Source organism: Notamacropus eugenii, chromosome 4 (assembly GCF_028372415.1).
Source record: "Notamacropus eugenii isolate mMacEug1 chromosome 4, mMacEug1.pri_v2, whole genome shotgun sequence".
Classification (NCBI taxonomy): domain Eukaryota; kingdom Metazoa; phylum Chordata; class Mammalia; order Diprotodontia; family Macropodidae; genus Notamacropus; species Notamacropus eugenii.
In genome coordinates, this window is record NC_092875.1 from 221065044 (window position 1) to 221070790 (window position 5747).

Genomic DNA, 5747 nt, shown 5'->3' on the forward strand with positions numbered 1-5747 from the left:
TGGTGACATGAGGAGTAGCTTCAGATGTCACTAAGAGGATTTGAAACAATGACAGGTGTATATCCTTCTGGAGAACAATTACAAAATCAGGGTTATTCAGACTATTCAGGCATCTTCAGTAATTGATATCCCAAAAGTACAGACAGTGCAGGTACCATCCTGGTCAGATAGTGTAGATTCTCAGGATTCCTCTGCTAGAACAGGCTCTTCTCAGAACATTCAAGAGAATCTAGCACAGCTCTCATTTTCCCCCAAAAAAAAAAAACAAAAAACCAACAAAAAAAGACCTTGAACAATATTTCTTCAGAAGACACTAGTGATAAAAAAGAAGATGGAGTTTCAAGAGTCACATCTATGTCTGTGTCAATTCCTATGTAAAAAAGAAGCACCAGAAAATACGTTGCCACTGCTCCAAATGGAATATTACAACTAGCCAGTCAAAGCACAGATGGAGTACAGGGGCTCCAGGCATTAACAATGAAAACACAGGCAATACTTAAAAAGGAACAACAGTCCTTCAATATGCATGGTCATCTGATGGAAAATAGATACTCATCCCTAGCAACCAAGTGATTGTACAGACTCCATCAGGAGATATGCGTACTTATCAGATTCATTCCATACCAGGAAATACTAACATTCCACAGATAGTAGTAATGACATCTCCAAGCATTAGAACATCTTAGACAACCAACACAGATGATGAATACTTTAAAAGAGAAATAAGACTGATGAAAAATAAAGAAGCTGCTCTAGAATATCACAGAAAGAAAAACTTTATTAAGTGTCTGGAAAATTAAGTTGCAGTCTTGGAAAATCAAAATAAAACTTTAATAGAAGAATTAAAAACTGTAAAATATCTTTACTGTCATAAAATAGTCTAAAAAAGAAGATGAACAAATTTTAGGGACTTACCTAACAATTAAATGGATTTCCTTCTTATATGGAATTTTATAAACTAAAAGGTCAAAAATGAAACTTCTAAGACTAGGAGTTGCAACATAAAGACCAAAGATTTTATTTACAAGATGCTGATGATAGGACCTGAGGAAAATAAGTGGACTTCAAGCAGACTTCTGGCACAACTGGAATTTGTATTGGCATTAATCTTAACAATGATATCTGATTTATAGAATGTGAATTTTTGACATCATAAAGTCTCAGTTTGTACTTAGCAACAAAGTTTGCAACTGAGACAATCTTTTAATGGAAGTTGAATTGTATATGTAAAAATTTTTGTCTGTCAGTATTCTAAACTGAAGATTTAAATATACATATATATACATATATATAATGCTTTGTTAAATGTATACATTATGTGTCCTTTACTCAATTTAGTTTTTAAAATGATCTCTAAAAAATGTTTGCAAAGTTTTAAGAAAAACACAATCTTAGGGCATGATCATTTTTCAATTTCTATCTATCAAGATGTCCAAGACACATGAACTGAAAATGAAACTTTGAAAGAAGCATTTCAATCATATCATAGAAGCATTTTAGTCAACAGAACAGATCAGTGTAAAGATTTTAGGGAGTTTTTTAATAGTATTGATTTTGCCTTTTAGTGTGTGGTACCTGTCTCTAAATGGATCATAATAAACCATGTGATAATTTTATATGCAGCTGATATGCAATACTTATTATACTGTACTTTAATAGAAAAAAATGTTTAGCAGCTCCTAAAATTATTTTAGAGGATTTAAAAAAGTCAGCTGAAGATACATATCAAAGTGCTTTTCCAAGAGGGTTTTTCTAACTAAAATCTAATGTAAGGCTTATTGGTTTAAAAATAATACAATTGTAAAAACAATTATTCATGTAGAAAATATTTGGCAAGCTAATAAATGTTACATTTATAAGAAAAAGTGACTATTGTATACAGTTAATCTTCACAAATTCTAAAGTAGTGTTTCATTCTTCTTTTAACTGTTCATATAGATTTTAGTAAAAAATATATTTTGTCTTAGACATCACTTTTATATTTTCATGGGGAGCAAAGGTCTTCTGAATTGAAAGCATTTGAATTATATACATTTCTACATAAATATCTGAAACACTAGGGCATCCAGGATCTCCAACTGCTGAGCTTGCCTTTGCTCTGGCTCAGCTGAGGAGACCCCCGTGGCCAGACCACCCCTCCCCCACTCTTAGCAAACTAGCTCCAGGGCATGTCCAGTGTAACACAAAAAGACTTCACTTGGCCTCTGCTTTGACACAGAAGTCAGCTCAGCACCAGGTTTTTTAGCTTCTAGCTGAAAGAACCAGAGGTCACAACAAACAAAGCCTCATCATAAGGAGTAAGAAGCAAACCAGGAAAGAAAAGACCATAGAATCTTTGTATGGGGACAAGGACCAAAACATGAATACCAAAGAGGTAATCATTGAGACTCCACTCTCATCCAAGAGATGGGATTTAGAAGGGTCTATGAACTGGTCCCAAGCACAAAGAGCACTCTTGGAAGAGCTGAAGAAGGATTTTAAAAGTGAAATTACAGAAATAGAAGAAACACTGGTCAATGATTTTAAAAATATGAAAAAAGAATTCACTAAAGAGAACAGCTCCTTAAGAAAGACAGTTGGATAAATTGAAAAGGAAGTACAAAAACTAACTGGAGAAAACAATTTCTTGAAGGAATACATGGACAGATAGAAAAGGAGATACAAACTTTATCTGAAGAAAACAATTTGATAAAAATTAGAATTGGGCAAGTAGAAGCAAATGATTCTATGAGACATCATGAATCTGTCAAACAAAATCTAAAGAATGAAAAGATAGAAGGAAATGTAAAATAACTAATTGGAAAAACAGCTGATGTAGAAAATAGAACCAGGAGAGAAAATCTAAAAAAATGATTGGATTACCAGAAAGTCATGATGAAAAGAAGAGCTTGGACAATATCTTCCAAGAAATCATCAAGGAAACCTGGCCAGAAGTCCTAGATCCAGAGGGCAAAATAGTCATAGATAGAATGCACTATTTATCTCCCAAAAAGGACCCCAAACTAGAAACACCAAAGAATATCATTGTCAAATTCTAAAGCTATGAAGTGAAGAAGAAAATACTACAAGCAGCCATAAAAAAAACCCATTAAAATATGGAGGAGCTACAGTCAGGATCACACAGGACCTTGCAGCTTCTATATTAAAAGACAGAAGGAATTGGAATATGATATTCCATAAAGCAAAGGATCTGGGACAACAACGAAGGATCTAGCAAAGTTGAGAACAATATTTCAGACAAGGAGATGGACATTCAGTGAAATAGGGGATTTTCAGACATTTCTGAAAAAAGACCAGAACTCAATAGAAAATTTGATCTTCAAACACAGGTCTCAAGAGAAGCATAAAATGGTAAACAGAAGAAAAGAAAAACTTGTTACTCAATATGGGCAAATTGTTTATAACCCTATAAGGGGAGATGATACTTGCTAATTTTAAGAACTGTATATTTGTTATGAAATATAAAAAGTATATTCATAGATAAAGGGAGCTGGTATAAAGTAAATAATGTGATTACAAAAAGGTGATTTATGGGTACAAAAGGATAGTAACAGGAGATGTGAAAAGGAGGAGGCAGAAAATGGTAAATGATATCATAGGAAGAGGCATAAAATTATATTAGAGTAGAGGGAAAGAAGGAAGGAAGATGGAAATTGTATGAGAGGTACTCTCACCTAATTCAGATCAAGGAGAGAACAACAAGCTTAATTAAGTATATAAACATAGCTAGGTCTATAAGCATCTGGAGGGGAAGGGGGAAAGAAAGTGGAGGGGAAGCTAAAAGGGAGGGAAAAAGTAGTAAGGGTAAAGGGGAGTAAAAGGAAGGGGGCTGAAAGAAGGAAACGGATAATGCGGGACATGGTAGTGAAAAATTAAAGCTCCCTTATTGAGGGAAAGGGAGAAGGGAGAACTAAAAGTACAAAAGCTGAGAAAGAAGATGGAGGGAAAGACACAGATAGCAATCATAGCTATGAATATGAATGGAATAAACTCTCTCATAAAATGGACACTGACAAGAGAATGGATTAAAAACCGCAATCCAACAATATGCTGTTTATAAGAAACACATTTGAAACAGGGGAATACACACGGGGTAAAAGTAAAAGGCTGGAACAGAATATATTGTGTTTCATTTGATGTAAAAAAAAGTAGGAGCAGCAATTTTAATCTCAGATAAATCAAAAGCAGAAATACATCTAATTGAAACAGATAAGGATGGAAACTGTATTCTATGAAAAGGCACCATAGACAATGAAGAAATCATTACTAAATATATGCTCAAAGTGGCATAGCATCCAAATTCTTAGAGGAGAAGTTAAGGAAGCTACAGGAAGAAATAGATAGCAACACTATACCAGTGAAGGATCTCATTATCCCCCACGCTGAACTTCATAAATCTAACATCAAAATAAAGAAGAAAGAAGTTAAGGAGGTGAATAACACTCAGGAAAAGGTAGATATGATAGATCTCTGGAAAAAATTGAATGGGGACAAAAATGAATACACCATTTTCTCAGTGATACATGGCACATATGCAAAAGCTGACCATGTACTAGGGCATAAAATCCTCACAATCCAGTGCAGAAAGGCAGAGATTGTCAATGCATCCTTCTCAGATCATAATGCAATATAAATCACATGTAATAAAAGGCCTTGGAAAGACAGACAAAAAATTTAAATGGAAATTAAATAATTTAATCCTAAAGAATGAGTGGGTTAAACAACAAATCATAGAAACAATCAACAACTTCATTCAAGAGGATGACAATAATGAGACAACCTACCAAATCTTATGGGATACTGCAAAAGCAATTTTAAGGAGAATCTTTATATCTTTGAATGCCTGAAGAAATAATAATGAATGAAATAGTAATGAATAAAATAGAGAAAGAGGAGATCAACAAATCAGGCATGGAGTTGAAAATTTAGAAAAAGAGCAAACTGAAAATCCCAAAGTAAAAACCAAATTAGAAATAGTGAAAAAAAAGGAGACACTAATAAAATTGCAATTAAGAAACCTGTTGAACTAATAAGTAAAACTAAGGGTTGGTTTTATGAAAAAAGCAATAAGATCGATAAATTGGTCAATTTGATTAAAAAAGAGAAAACCAAATTACCAGTATCAAAACTGAAAAGACTGAGCTCACTTCCAATGAGGAGGAAATTTAAACAATAATTAGAAATTATTTTGTCCAACTACATGCCCATAAATTTGACAATCTAAATGAGATGGATGATTATTTTAAAAAATATAAATTGCCCAGATTAACACAACAGGAAGTTGAATACTTCAATTACCCCATCTCAGAAAAAGAAATTGAACAAGCCATCAATGAATTCCCTAGGAAAAAATCTCCAGGGTCTGATGGATTTATAAGTGAATTTTATCAAATATTCAAAGAACAGTTAATTCCAATAATATATAGACTATTTGGGAAAACTGGGGCAGAAAGAGTCCTCCTAAATTCCTTTCCTGATACAAATATGATTTTGAGACCTAAACTAGGAAGAAACAAAACAGATAAAATTATTACAGACAAATTTCTCTAATGAATATAGATGCTAAAAATTTAAAAAGAATTTTAGCAAAAAGAATTCAGCAACTTGTCAAGAGAATAATACATTATGATCAGGTAGGATTTCTACCAGGAATGCAAGGTTGGTTCAGTATCAGGAAAAATATTAACCTTATTGATCATATCAACAACTAACCTAACAGAAACCACATGATTACTCAAAAGATGCAG

General features: G+C 33.1%; 1 pseudogene; it reads left to right on the forward strand.

The window, feature by feature from the left end:
• Positions 1-354: 354 nt before the first annotated feature.
• Positions 355-884, forward strand: LOC140498348 (cyclic AMP-dependent transcription factor ATF-1 pseudogene; annotated as a pseudogene).
• The last annotated feature ends 4863 nt before the right edge of the window (positions 885-5747 follow it).